The sequence below is a fragment of the Papio anubis genome, chromosome 3 (assembly GCF_008728515.1).
Source record: "Papio anubis isolate 15944 chromosome 3, Panubis1.0, whole genome shotgun sequence".
Classification (NCBI taxonomy): Eukaryota; Metazoa; Chordata; class Mammalia; order Primates; family Cercopithecidae; genus Papio; species Papio anubis.
Genome location: NC_044978.1, coordinates 95,320,052 through 95,335,629, shown reverse-complemented (window position 1 = coordinate 95,335,629; position 15,578 = coordinate 95,320,052). Strand labels below are relative to the sequence as shown.

Below are 15,578 nucleotides of genomic sequence, written 5' to 3'. Positions count from 1 at the left end.
GTGTTTTACTTCCAATTATGTGATTGATTTTAGAATACATGCTATGTGATGCTGAGAAGAATGTATATTCTGCTGATTTGGGGTGGAGAGTTCTGCAGATGTCTGTTAGGTTCGCTTGGTCCAGAGCTGAATTCAAGTCCTGAATATTCAAGTCCTTGTTAATTTTCTGTCTCATTGATCTGTCTAATATTGACAGTGGAGTGTTAAAGTCTCCCATTATTATTGTGTGGGAATCTAAGTCTATTTGTAGGTCTCTAAGAACTTGTTTTATGAATCTGGGTGCTCCTGTATTGGGTGCGTATATATTTAGGGTACTGAGCTCTTCTTGATGCATTGATCTCTTTATCATAGTATAATGCCCTTCTTTGTCTTTTTTGATCTTTGTTGGTTTAAAGTCTGTTTATCAGAGACTAGGATTGCAAGCCCTCCTTTTTTTTTTTTTTTTTTTTTTGCTTGGTAGATCTTCCTCCATCCCTTTATTTTGAGCCCATGTGTGTCTTTGCATGTGAGATAGGTCTCCTGAATACAGCACACTGAGGGATCCTGACTCTTTATCCAATTTGCCAGTCTGTGTCTTTTAATTGGGGCATTTATCCCATTTACATTTAAGGCTAACATTGCTATATGTGAATTTGATCCTGCCATCATGATGTTAGCTGGTTATTTTGCATATTAGTTGATGCAGTTTCTTCATAGTGTCATTGGTCTTTATATTTTGGGTTGTTTTTGCAGTCGCTGGTACCAGTTTTTTCTTTCCATATTTAGTGCTTCCTTCAGGAGCTCTTGTAAGGCAGACCTGGTGGTGACAAAATCCCTCAGTATTTGCTTGTCTGTATAGGATTGTATTACTCCTTCACTTATGAAGCTTAGTTTGGCTAGCTATTAAGGATGCTGAATGTTGGCCCCCACTCTCTTCTGGCTTGTAGGGTTTCTGCAGAGAGATTCACTATTAGTCTGATGGGCTTCCCTTTGTAGGTGACCTGACCTTTCTCTCTGGCTGCCCTTAACATTTTTTTCCTTCATTTCCACCTTGGAGAATCTGACCATTATGTGTCTTGGGGTTGCTCTTCTTTAGGAATGTCTTAGTGGTGTTCTCTGTATTTCCTGAATTTGAATGTTGGCCTGTCTTGCTAGGTTGGGGAAGTCTCCTGGATAATATCTTGAAGTGTGTTTTTCAACTTGGTTCCATTCTCCCCATCACTTTCAGGTACACCAATCAATTGTAGGTTTGGTCTTTTCACATATTCCCATATTTATTGAAGGTTTTTTTCATTCCTTTTCATTTTTTTTTCTCTAATCTTGTCTTCATGCCTTATTTCATTAAGTTGACTTTCAATCTCTGATATCCTTTCTTCGTCTTGATCAATTCAGCTATTGATACTTGTATATGCTTCATGAAGTTCTCCTCCTGTGTTTTTCAGCTCCATAAGGTCAGTTATGTTCCTCTCTAAACTGGTTATTCTAGTTAGCAGTTCCTGTAACCTTTTATCAAGGTTCTTAGCTTCCTTGCATTGGGTTGGAACATGCTCCTTTAGTTCAGAGGAGTTTGTTATTGCCCACCTTCTGAAGCCCACTTCTGTCAATTCATCAAACTCATTCTCTGTCCAGTTTTGTGCCCTTGCTGGAGAGGAGTTAAGATCATTTGGAGGAGAATAGGCATTCTGGTTTTTGGATTTTTCTGCATTTTTGCACTGTTTTTTCCTCATCTTCATGGATTTATCTACCTGATCTTTGAGGCTGATGACCTCTGGATGGGGTCTTTATGTGGGGATCCTTTATGCTGATATTGATCAGTTTTTCTTCTAGCAGTCAGGCCCCTCTTCTGCAGGTCTGCTGCAGTTTGCTGGAGATCCACTCCAGACCCTGTTCACCTGCATATCACCAGGGGAGGCTGCAGAACAACAAAGATTTCTGCCAGCTACTTTCTCTGGAAGTTTCGTCCCAGAGGGGCACTGGCCTAATGTCAGCTGGCGCTCTCCTGTATGAGGTGTTTGTCAACCCTTGTTGGGAGGTTTCTCCCAGTCAGGAGGCATAGAGGTCGGGGACCCACTTGAGGAGGCAGTCTGTCCCTTAGAAGAGCTGGTGCGCTGTGCTGGGAGAATCCCTCTTGTCCAGGATCAGCTGCTCTCTTCAGAGCCAGTAAGCAGGAATGATTAAATCCGCTAAAGCTGCACCCAAAACCACCCCTTCCCCAAGGTGCTCTGTCCCAGGGAGCTGGGGGTTTTTGTCTGTAAGCACCTGACTGGGGCTGTCACCTTTCCTTCAGAGATGCCCTGCCCAGTGAGGAGAAATCTAGAGAAGCAGTCTGGCCACAGCTGCTTTGCCACACCCAGCCCAGACCTCCCAGTCTCCTTAGCTCTGTTATGAGAAAACTGCCTACTAAAACCTCAGTAATGGCGGATGCCCCTCCCCACACCAAGCTTGATCATCCCAAGTCGACTTCAGACTGCTGTGCTGGCAACAAGAATTTCAAGCCAGTGGTTCTTAGCTTGCTGGGCTCTGTGGAAGTGGGACCCACTGAGCTAGACCACTTGGCTTCCTGGCTTCAGCCCCCTTTCCAGGGAAGTAAACGGTTCTGTCTCGCTGGTGTTCCAGGCCCCACTGGGTTATCAAAAAATACTTCTGCAGCTAGCTTTGTGTCTGCCCAAACAGCCCCCCAGTTTTGTGCTTGAAACCCAGGGCCCTGGTGGGAATCTCCTGATCTGCAGATTGAAAAAACCTTGGAAAAAGTGTAGTAACCCGGCTGGGTAGCACAGTCCCAGGTGCCACTGGGGTATGAAAAAATACTTCTACAGCTCACTTAGTGTCTGCCCAAACAGCCACCCAGTTTTGTACTTGAAACCCAGGGCCCTGGTAGGAATCTCCTGATCTGCAGATTGCAAAAACCATGGAGAAAGTGTAGTAACCTAGCTGGGTATTACAGTCCCTCATGGCTTGCCTTGGCTAGGGTAGGGAGGTTCCTGGCTCCTTACACTTCCCAGGTGAAGCGACACACCACCCTGCTTTTGCTCACTCTCCATTAGTTGGACCCACTGTCTAACCAGCCCCAATGAGATGAACTGGGTGCCTCAGTTGGAAATACAGAAATCACCTACCTTCTGCGTTGGTCTTGCTGGGAGCTGCAGACCGCAGCTGTTCCTATTCAGCCATCTTGGCCCCTCTCCCACCCCTTTTTTGGGTGAGGAGGGAGTCTCGCTCTGTCACCCAGTCTAGAGTGCACTGGCCCAATCTCCGCTCACTGCAACCTCCACCTCCCAGGTTCAAGTGGTTATCTTGCCTCAGCCTCCCGAGTAGCAGGATCACAGAGGTGCACAACCATGCCCAGATAATTTTTGTATTTTTAGTAGAGACAGGGTGTTGCCGTGTTGGTCAGGGTGGTCTCAAACTCCTGATCTCAGATGATCCTCCTGCTTCGGCCTCCCAAAGTGCTGGGATTACAGGCGTGAGCCACCGTGCCTTGCCACCATTTCAAATTTAAGCCTAATAGTAAATAGTAAGAAGTTGTATTTTGAGAAGCAAGCCCAAGTTTTAAAAGATATTATTTCAAAGTTTTATAAAATTCCATATTTATTCATAAAAGGCCAGTATTTATTATCTTTTATTATCTTCCTTTTTCTTTTCTTTTAAACAGACTCTTGCTGTGTCGCCAGGCTGGAGTGCAGTGGCGTGATCTCGGCTCACTACAACCTCCACCTCCCAGGTTCAAGCAATTCCCCTGCCTCAGCCTCTTGAGTAGATGGAACTACAGACATGTGCCACCATGCCCAGCTAATTTTTTGTATTTTTTAGTAGAAATGGAGTTTCACCATATTGGCCAGGATGGTCTCAATCTCTTGACTGTATTTTGTATTTTTAATTGCAATTAGCGTATATCAACTAAACGCTATATAGATGTCCCGATCACCTCCAGTTTATTCTAGTGAACTGCACAAAGATTATCGTTTTTCTATGTGTGCCAGGATATAAAAGATATTGGGACATATTGGCATAGAATGTCTAAACAGAGAGAGAGAGATGCACAGGTGGATAAATAGACATAAATGGGAGAAGGGCTGACCCATCCTGTGTGACTAGGAGGAAGAAGGTAATGAAAGTTACAGAATACAGGCTACTTTATACATTTGTGATAGAAAGACAAAGTAGTTGAGAATATTGGCAAGAGAATGGTTGAAATTATGGGCAATGGAATTGAAGCTGAGTAGGGATGAAAGGAAGATAACCAGATAGGGATAAAGTTAAAAGTATCAAAGATCTGGTAGTCAGTATGATGCCAAAGAACAGGTATGTGTGGGATTACCTATGTGGGAAAGCTGAAAGAATATTTTGTTGACTAGATGGTGGAATGTAAATATTTCACATTCAATGAATTTACACCTTGGCCACGAAAAGCTTTGTTGTCATTAAAGCAGAGGTAATGGGAAGTGAAAGGGAAAGTAATGTTGGGACCCTGGGGGTTCTGAGCTGCTGGCTAGTTCAACAGTTTGATTTCTTCCAAGCCAATGAAGTAGAGATTTGAGAATTTTACAAGAACTGAGGCAGCCCTGTCCACATTGTCAGAACCTAGTTTAGTTCTTGAGCCACGGAAGTAAAGATTTGTTCATATGTAAGATCCACTATAGTTTTCAGACTCTTTATCAAAGTGCAGCACTTCTTAAAGACACTCCAAAAAGCAGGCTTATGAAGAAATGTAAATTCCCTGGCAAGTTTTGCAGGTCATTCCAAAAAAGCATAGTTTCATGCAAATGAAGTTTCAAGACAATTACCTCCCAGATATTTCTTGCAAATACATTGTCAATCCCAAGTGTTGTCTAGAGAGAAATCTTGCATCTGCCACTGTGTGAATTTCTTCTAGAAAAAATTTTTTCTTTGCTTTGCTTTTTTTTTTTTTTTTTTTTTTTTGAGACGGAGTCTCACACTGTTGCCCATACTGGAGTGCAATGGCATGATCTCAGCTCACTGCAACCTCCGCCTTCTGGTTTCAAGCAATTCTCCTGCCTCAGCCTCCCAAGTAGCTGGGATTACAGGTGCACACCACCATATCCAGGTAATTTTTTGTATTTTTAGTACAGATGGGGTTTCACTGTGTTGGCCAGACTGGTCTCGAATTCCTGACCTCATGATCTGCCTGTCTCAGCCTCCCAAGGTGCTGAGATTACAGGTGTGAGCCACCACACCCAGCCTCTTCTAGAAATGGTTTAAGAGGACTTCAGAAATCCTGCACTCCCAGAATGTATCTGAATATATGGACTATTCTTTTGAGGTATATTTTGTTCTTGTTTTCCTTTTTTCGGCAGAAGATGAAGAGAAGCATCAATAAAATCATGGAGCCCGTGTGTCAGTATTTATATGAACCTAAGAAGAATCTATTAATATCTCTGAGATACTAAATCATATAAAGTTATAAAGTACCTAACACAGCATCCAGGACTTGGTTTGCATGCAGAAAATGTGAGTTCTTTTTTGTTTTTCTTGAAGACTTAAAGTACTAGAAAGGAGTCTGGAAAAGAGAGAGACAGAGGTAAGCATAAAAGTGACACACCCTAGACTGTTAATTTAGAACCATTCCTGGTAAACTATTGCAAATAGTTTGTCTAACTTTGTGATTAAAATTTAAAACAAATAGTTCATTTTTAAAGGGAAAATAGGGCTTCCAATGATCACTATTCTAGCTCTAATCAATGCTGTTGTATAAATTATATTATTTTTGGTTTTGCCTTAATTCCAGCTGTATCTCCAATATTCTGAGTATTGCATTCAAACACCAATCTCTCTACTTTGTTATAAATATGCAGAGTCAGCTCTTAGTTAAAAGTTAGAGAAGGACAGTTTTTTCCACATCTAGGTGACTTTATAAATTCACTACAACAAATATTTGAAGGAAAAAAAAAGGCTTTCTGAATAGCCATCCCCTACTTCTCTTTCTTGGATAGTTTCATTTTCAGGCAGAAGCAAGGATTAAAAAAAAAAAAACCCTCCACAGGAGGGGACCCTTACTACAGTGCTCCTCATGCTGTCAATCAAACCGAGAATCATCTGTCCCACTTTAGATTTCAGGAGCCATCTTGCACATCTGCTGTGCCTTTTCTATTGCCACTTATAGAATGCACTAAGAGCTGTTAGATGAATTAGGGGAACCAGAGTGCAGCTGCATGTAACTGGTTTGAATTTTGCAGCTGGGTCCTACACATCAATCTCAGTCTTAAAAAAAAAATTTTTAATGAGATTAGAACTACAAAATAATTTATTTATAATAGTAACTTCTAAGAAAGTGGGTCTTAAATTTTTGTTCTCTGAAAGTTTAAAATATATATTTTTACAACTCTCATCAAATGTTCAAAATTCAAGTCAACTGTAACATTTAAATAGTTATTATAGTTATTCACGAGCTCCTCTTAAGAAAAAGTGTCACATGAAAAAAAATGTTTTTACAACTTTGACTCAAGAGCCAAATACTTTCTGATATAGAAGCAAGTTTGATGCCTGTTATAGGAATGCTAGAAGTTTCCAGGCCACAAAGCTAAAATATTAGCAGCTTTAGGCCAGTTTTTGTTTGTTTGTTCCCGCTTTGGGACAGGGTCTCACTCTGTCACCCAGGCTGGAGCACAGTGTAGCTGATCGTTGGCTCACTGCAACCTCCACCTCCCCAGCTCAAGTGAGCCTCCCACCTCAGCCTCCCAAGTAGCTGGGACTACAGGCACATGCCACTACTCCCAACTAATTTTTTATTTTTTGTAGAGATGAGATTTCACCATGCTGCCCAGGCTGGTTTCGAACTCTTGGGCTCAGGTGATCCACCCACCTCTGCCTCCCAAGGAGCTGGGATTACAGGCGTGAACCACCACCCCCAACCAGTTCCTGCAGCATTTTCATATGCCTGTAAGATAACACTTACCGCATCACAGTTGTGTGTTCACCTGTTTTGCCCACAATACCAACTCTTACAAGTAAAGGGACCCCCCACCGTATCAACAGTATCACGTATACCAGGCTCTTTCGAAAATGTTTCATTAAATGAAAAATTATAATATGTAATAGAAAAAGTGTTGTGATAGTTCTTGAAAGATGCAATTGGAATTCCACAGGCTCTTAACTTGACACCCATCCTGCATCATTCCAGATAGAGGTCATGACAAGAGCCTGTGGAATTCTTCTGCACCTGTACCCATATAGTATCTTTTCCTCCATGGCACACACAGCTCTTCTGCCTGTGCTCTTATCCAAGACCAGCCCTGTACTTGTGAGGTAGATTCCATCCTCTCTCACCTACTCAAGGTATTCACCTACTCAAGGTTGAGCACCTACTCAAGGTACTCATCTCCAGCAGTTCTACCCATTCTGTCTCCCATCCTTGATTTCTCTTCACTATAAGAAAATTCCCATCAGCTTATAAATGAGTTATGATTCTCACCTTTAACAGCAACAAAAATCCCAAAGCTTTTCCTGACCTCACATCCTCATTTATTTGCTCTTTTATGGCAAAACTCCTTGAAAGAATTATCTCTACTTCCTGTGTCCAATTCCTATCTTCCCAGTCTCTTGGACTCACTCCAAACACTTTTACCATAGGCAAATGTCCTTGTCAAAGTCTCCATGACCTTTGTGTTATTAAATCAATCTTTCAATTCTCTATCCTTGTATTATGTGACCTATTCTAAAGCGTTTGACACAGTCAATCACTCCGTTATTCTCTTTTCTTGTTCCAAAATTTGGCCCCCTTTTCTTTTTTCCCTCTATCTCACTGACCACTCTTTTTCAGTTTCCTTCACTGGTTCTTTCTTGTCTTTCTGATTTCCAAATTTTGGGGTGCACTTTGACTCAGATAGACCTTGGACATCTCGGTAGTCACTTTCTTGGTAACCTCTGGTTTCAAGGCTTTAAATACCATACAATAAATGCCAAATTTAGTTTAGTTTCGTTTAGTTTCGTTTTGTTTTGTTTTTGAGACCAAGTCTCACTCTGTTGCCCAGACTGGAGTGCAGGGGCATGATTTCGGCTCACTGCAACCTCCGCCTCCTGGGTTCAAGCTATTCTCCTGCCTCAGCCTCCCAAGTAGCTGGGAATACAGGCATGTGCCACCAAGCCTGGCTAATTTTTTTTTTTTTTTTTTTTTTTTTTTGTATTTTTAGTAGAGATAGGGTTTCACCCTTGGCCAGGCTGGTCTTGAACTCCTGACCTCAATGATCCACCTGCCTTGGCCTCCCAAAGTGCTGGGATTACAGGCATGAACCACTGTGCCCAGCCCCAAATTTAGTTTTCTAGTGTAGACCTCTCTCTGGAACTTCAGATGCATATGTCTGCCTACATGTATCTTCAGATGCATATGTCTGCCTACATGTATCTAATTTGAATCTCAAACTTTACGTACCTCAAACCAAATTCCTGGTCTTTAACACCACAACAGAAAAAAAAAAAATGAAATCTTCTTTTCAGTCTTCTTCATCTTCTTCATCTCATTTGAAGGCTGTTCCTGTTTCCATTTCATTTGACTAAAAATCTGTGGAAGCATCCTTGACTCTTCTTTCTCTCTCACTCTACGCAAAATTTCTTTGTGACTCCTATTGGACTTATCTTCAAAGTATATCCATAATCTGATCCCTTCTCATTATTATTATTATTATTATCATCATTATTATTATTTTGAGATAGGATCTCGCTCTGTTGCCCAGAGTATAGTGCAGTGGCACGATCTTGGCTCACTGGAACCTCCACCTCCCAGGCTCAGGAATGGTGAACTGTATTATGTAGATATCTGAGGGCAATTACACAGAGCCTAAGATGGGTACGTGCTTGGCATGTCTGAGAAAATGCAAGAGCAGTGCTGCTGGAGTGTAATTAATGAGGGAAAGAATGGTGGAGTATAAGGTCTGGAGGAAAGGAGGAGAAAGACTGCAGGGCCTCCTATGCTATTGTAAAGACTTTGGCTTTTATTGGAGAAATGGAAGCCATTTGGAGCATTCTGAGTAAAGGAGTGGCTATCTGACTTTTAACAAAATCACTCTGGCTACTGTGTTAAGAGTAAAGTGAAGCAAGACGTGGAGGCCAGTTAGGGGACTTCTGCAATAAGTTAGGCAAGAGATCATGGTGATGTGAATCAAGGTGGTAGTGGGAGATCTAATGAGAAGGGATCAGGCCAGGTGCAGTGGTTCACACCTGCAATGCCAGCACTTTGGGAGTCCAAGGCAGTTGGATGGCCTGAGCTCAAGAGTTTGAGACCAGCCTGGACAACATGGCAAAACTCTCTCTCTATTAAAAACACAAAAAATTAGCCAGGCATGGTGGTGTGTGCCTGTGGTCCCAACTACTTGTAAGGCTGAGGTGGGAGGATCACACCACTGCACTCCAGCCTAAGCGACAGAGCAAGACTCCGTCTCAAAAAAAAAAAGAAAGAAAAAAGAAAACTGCAACTCCTCTCTTCTTTTTCTCCCATCCTCAATCACTACCCATTGCAGACATTTCCTGTCCCACTTCTATTCCCTGCCTTTTTTTTATTGCTCCACTTTGGTAGCACTTACTACAATCTAACCTCTCATTTTACTTATTCCTTGTCCGTCTCTAGGTAAACCCCAGGAGGCAGGATTTTAATTTTTTTTCACTGAGGCATCCCTAGTGCCTAGAACAGTGCCTGACACTCAGGTGCTCAACTAATATTTCTTAAAAGACTAAATAAATAAATAAATTATAGTCATTAGTGAGTATATATCATATGCCAGGGACAGATAAGAGTATCCCTTGAGCCCAGGAAGTTCGAGGTCTGCCTAGACAATGTGGTAAGATCTCCTCTCTTAAACACACACACACACCCCCAGTTCCTAAAAAGCTAACGCACTCTGCTCCTAAAAATCTAGATATTTTTGGCAGAGATAATAATAATACCTAATATTTCCCAAGCACCAGGCACTGTTCTAAGAATTTTACATGTATCATTTCATTTAGTTCTCAAAATAAGAGGTAGATACTATTAAATAATATTTTACAAACAAGGGGACCAAAGCACTGAAATTAAAAAGAACACTCAATGTCACAGAGCTAGTAACCAGTGATACTAGCATTCAACTCCAAACAGTCTGATTCTGCAATTTATAATACAATAAAGTCACTACTGTGATTAAAGGGAACCTAGGTCATTAGAGGAAAACATAGCAGGGCAAACTTTCTGGGAGAGGTGATTTTGAGGGACTGCAGTTAGTTAGCCAAGGGAAGAATAAAGGAATGGGTGCTTAGGGCAGAAAGTGCAGCATATGCACAAACAGGTGAAAGAGTGGGGTGCTTGGGCATCCTACAAATGTTATTAGTAATAGCTAGAGAATAAGGTGGCAGAGAGAAGATGATAAGAGCTGATAAGGTAGACAGAGGCCATATCATGAAGGGCCTCAAATGTCATAATTAGGATTTTACATTTTAACTTTTTTTAACTTTTAAAATTTTTATTTATTTATTTATTTATTTATTTATTTATTTATTTATTTTTTGAGATGGAGTCTCACTCTGTCACCCAGGCTAGAGTGCAGTGGCACAATCTACTCACTGCAACCTCCACCTGCCAGGTTCAAGCAATACTCCCTACCTCAGCCTCCCTAAGTAGCTGGGATTATAGGTGACCACCATCGCTCCCAGTTAATTTTTTTGTATTTGTAGTAGAGATGGGGTTTAGCCATGTTGGCCAGGCTAGTCTCGAATTCCTGACCTCAGGTGATCTGCCCACCTTGGCCTCCCAAAGTGCTGGGATTACAGGCATGAGCCACCACGCCTCGCCTTTACATTTTATCTTGAAGGCAACAGGGAAGCCATAGATGGATTTTAAACAAGGAAATGGAAATAAAATAAGCTTTGGGCCAGGCACCGTGGCTCACGCCTGTAATCCCAGCACTTTGGGAGGCCGAGGTGGGCGGATCATGAGGTCAGGAGATCGAGACCATCCTGGCTAATACGGTGAAACCCCGTCTCTACTAAAAATACAAAAAAATTAGCCGGGCGTGGCGGCGTGTGCCTGTAGTCCCAGCTACTCCATCTCAAAAATAAATAAATAAATAAAAATAAGATTTGAATTGTAGAAAAATCACTATGAGCTGTGTAGGTAACAGATTAAATTAAAGGAAAGGAGAACAGCTATATTAATTAAGGCTGTTTTAGTAATACAAGGAAAAAGAATAAAAAAGGCTTGAACTAAGATGGTTGAAGTGGTGATAAAGATGGGTGAACAGATTTAAGAAATAATAAAAACATATAATCAAAAGGATGTGGTTACCAACTAAGGAGGGTTGTTAAAGAGGAAGAGGACAAGAATGACTCTCAGGTTTGGTAACAGTACTGGGTGGTAGAACCCCTGACTGCCCTAGAGAATACTAGAGGGAGAAAACTTTGATTGAGGGAGAGAAGTATATCAGCTGAGTGTTGGATGTGCTGAGTTTACAATTGTCTTAGTTCCTTTGTGCTGCTATAACAGAATGCCGCAGGCTGGGTAATTTACCAAAAACAGAAATGTATATCTTGTAGGAGGCTGAGAAGTCCAAGATCAGTGCACCAGCAGGTTCAATTGTATGGTGAGGGCTGCATTCTTCAGAGGGGAGGAACACTATGTTTTCATGTGGAGGAAGGGGTTAGGGCAAGCCAGTCAAATGCTGCGATGCCTCTTCTATAAGGTCCTTAATCCCATTAATAAGGGAGCAGCCCTCAAGGGATCATCCCTTGAGGCACCATCTTTTTTCTTTTTTCTTTCTTTCTTTCTTTATTTTTTGGAGATAGGTCTCACCCTGTCACCCAGGCTGGAGTGCAGTGGTGCAATCACCATTCACCGTAGCCTCAAACTCTCAGGCTCAGGTAATTGAACCACCTCAGCTTCCTGAGTAGCTGGGATTACAGATGCATGCCACCACACTCAGCTAATTTTTTTTGTATTTTTTGTAGAGATGAAGTTTCACCAACTTGTCTAGTCTGGTCTTGAATTCCTGGGCTCAAGTGATCCTCCTGCCTTGGCCTCCCAAAGTGCTGGGCTTACAGGCTTGAGCCACTGCCCTCAGCTAGCCTCACCTCTTAATATCATCATATTTGCAATACCTGGGTTTTGGAGAGAGCATGCACAAAACATAGCAGAATACCCAAGTGAAGAGCTGTAGTGAACAGTTGGATGTATTGGTCTGGAGCTACTAGCTCTATGACACTGAGTGTGCTTTGGTCCCCTTGTTTGTAAAAATAGTATTTTAATAGTATCCACCTCTTATTTTGAGAACTAAATAAAATGACACGTGTAAAATTATTCTGATACAAAGCGACAGTGCCTGATCTGGGGCTCAGGAAAACATCCAGGCTGCAGACATCAGGCCACAGATGAAGCTGATGTCGTAGTAGCAAAAGAGTAAAATGAACCCTGGGAAACACCCACGTTTAAAACAGTGGCTTTGAGCATCCAATCACCTTGGGAAGTTTTTAAAATACAGATTCTCTTGAGCCTCTCCCCAAATCTACTGAAGCAGAATCATCAGAGATGAGAAGGAGGAATCTAAATTTTTAAGTGCTCTCAGTTGATTTTGCTTGGGCCAGCCTGCAACTGGAAACCAGTGATTAAAATGATGGAAAGAAGAGATCGAGAAACATACTTTTAAAAAGAGGCAAGAAAGGGAATTAATAATAATGCCTAACATTTATTACACACTTAGTATGAGTCAGGTACTGTTCTAAACACTTTAGAGCAATATAATATGAATCCTTATAACAACCTGATAGATACTTGGTAGTATTATCCTCACTCTATAGATGAGGAAGTTGAGATACAAGGGTGGCATATAATTTACTGTAGTTCATATTGCTAATAAGTGGTAGATCCAGAATTTAGATCTAGTCCCTGCTCTAGATCAGTGCCTCTCGGATTTTTTTCTTTTCTTTTTCTTTTTGGAGACAGGAGCTTGCTCTTCACCCAGGCTGGAGTGCAGTGGCTCAATCATAGCTCACTATAAACCTGAACTCCTCCTGAGCTCCCGCTCAGGCCTACTCAATCAGAATCTGCATTTTAAACAAATTCATAAGCACCATAGTCTCAGCTACTCAGGAGGTTGAGGTGGGAGGATCACTTGAGGCTAGAAGTTTGAGACCAGTGTGGGTAACATATCAAGAGCCTGTCTCTACAAAAAAAATTGAAAAAAATAGCCACCTGTTGGTGGTGTGTGCCTGCGGTCCCAGCTACCCCAGAGCTAAGGCAGGAGAGTCGCTTGAGCCCAGGAGTTTGAGGCTGCAGTGAACTATGATGGCACCACTGCACTGCAGTCTGGGCAACAGAGCAAGATCCTACCTCAAAAAAGAAAGAAATGGGCTAGGTGCAGTAGCTCAGGCCCGTAATCCCAGCACTTTGGGAGGCCGAGGTGGGCAGATCATGAGGTCAAGAGATTGAGACGATCCTGGCTAAGATGGTGAAACCCCATCTCTACTAAAAATACAAAAAAATTAGCCGGGCGTGGTGGCACACGCCTGTAGTCCCAGCTACTCGGGAGGCTGAGGCAGGGGAATCTCTTGAACCTGGGAGGCAGACGTTTCAGTGAGCCAAGATCACGCCACTGCACTCCAGCCTGGCAACAGAGCGAGACTCCGTCTCAAAAAAAGAAAAAAAAGTTAATTTAAAAGGGCAAGGGCGGGCCGGGCGCGGTGGCTCAAGCCTGTAATCCCAGCACTTTGGGAGGCCGAGGCCAGTGAGGATCACGAGGTCAGGAGGTCGGGTGCATCCTGGCTAACACGGGGGTGAAACCCGTCTCTACTAAAAATACAAAAAACTAGCGGCGGGAGGTGAGGTGGTGAGCCTGTAGTCCCAGCTACTCGGGAGGCTGAGGAGAATGGCAGGAACCCGAGGAGGCCGAGGAGCTTGTAGTGAGCGAGATCAGACCACTGCATGGCTGGCATGAACTCGTCTCAAAAAAAAAAAAAAAAAGACAAGGGCAGTGATAATTCTGTGCTATCAAACAGAGTGTGATGATCCCAATCAATCTTATGCTGTGTATCTGTGGTCTAATTTAAAAATCCAGAATTTGAAGTGAGTTGTAAACATTCTTTATAAATTTAAAACGGTAGAGTGTTCCTGAGTAGAAAAGAGAAAAAGAAAAAAAAATCATAAAAGTGATTTAAGAATGAAAACTAACAAATGCAAAGTCCTTTTCCAAAGTTGTCCAAAAAACTGTTCTAATAAAGCAAAAAACTGTAATATTTTCTTTAAAATGTTTTTCCAAATTTATTTATTTATTTATTTTTTGAGACAGTGTCAGTGTCACCCAAGCTGGAACACAGGGGCATGATCTCGGTTCACTGCAACCTCCACCTCCCGGGTTCAAGCGATTCTCCTGCCTCAGCCTCCCTAGTAGCTGGGACTACAGGCGCCTGCCACCGCGTGTGGCTAATTTTTGTATTTTTAGTAGAGACAGGGTTTCACCATGTTGGCCAGGCTGGTCTCGAACTCCTGACCTCAGGTGATCTGCCTGCCTCGGCCTCCCAAAGTGTTGGGATTACAGGCATGAGCCACCACCATGCCTGGCCTGTTTTTCCAAATTTAAATGACAAATACTAAAGAAGCCAGACATGAAACTGAATGAGGAAAATTGAGATGGATTTAATTTTAGAAAACAAGAGTATGAATATTATCTTTTCTAGAGATCATTAGTTTATAAAGCCAGCACACAACTGTATAATTCATATACCCCCAAAAGACAAAAATAAAATTGCTCAGCATTAAACAATTTTTTTTTTCTAAACAACTGTTAACTAAACAGACTGGAATATACAATACAAAGGAAAATTTGCATAAAAGGGACAAGAGAGATTTCTGATAATTTTTTTTCTTTTTTTTAAGAGATGGGAGTCTTGCTCTGTCACCCAGGCTGGAGTACGATGGCACAATCACAGTTCACTGCAGCCTTGAACTCCTGGGCTCAAGTGATTCTCCCCTGAGTAGCTGGGATTATTACCACATTATCAATCTTATGTCTTTTTTCACATTTATCTAAAGTAAGTTATAGAATTGACCAAACAAGGATTCAAATTGCTTACCATCTGTATAGTCCCTATATTAGTTATCCATTGCTGTGTAATAGAATATCCCAAGATTTAGCAGCTCAAAACAACATACGTTTATTATCTCATAGTTTTTGTGTCTCAGAAATTTGGGAGTGGCTTAGCTGTGTGGTTCTGGCTCAGGGTCTCTTACCAGGCTGTGATCAAGATGTAGGCTGGGGTTACAATCATCTGAAGGCTCTCTTGGGGCTGCAGTATCCACTTCCAAGGCAGCTTACTAACATGATTGCTAGCAGGGGTCTCAGTTCATCTCCTTAGTGCTGGTTGAGTGTCCTCATGATCAGGCATCAGGCTTCTGCAGAGTGAGTGATCTGAGAAAGAGAGGAGGAAGCTGCAATGCCTTTATGACCTAGTGTCAGAGGTCACACGCTGTCACTTCCTCCATATTTATTTGCAGTGGGCTACAGTCACACCCCCGTACTCCAGCTTGAGCAGCAGAGCAAGACCCCATCTCTAAAAAGAATAGTTGAACTAAACTGTAATCCAATTGCCAAAAACAACTAGCTCACATCATAAGCAGATCGATATGTACC

The 15,578-nt window shown here is 42.1% G+C and overlaps 1 protein-coding gene across 2 annotated transcripts in view; it reads right to left on the bottom strand.

Moving 5' to 3' along the window:
* OCIAD1 (OCIA domain containing 1) overlaps positions 1–15,344 on the bottom strand; it is a 56,952-nt gene extending 41,608 nt beyond the window's left edge. Inside the window, exons 1-2 of one of the 2 annotated variants that reach the window (XM_009206802.4) lie at positions 15,179–15,344; positions 5,410–5,497 (exon numbers count right to left, since the gene is read on the bottom strand). The gene's annotated coding sequence lies outside the window, so the exon portion shown is untranslated. The remainder of the gene's footprint in view (positions 1–5,409; positions 5,498–15,178) is intronic. The other variant, XM_017958712.3, reaches the window with a different exon arrangement.
* Between the last annotated feature and the right edge of the window lie 234 nt (positions 15,345–15,578).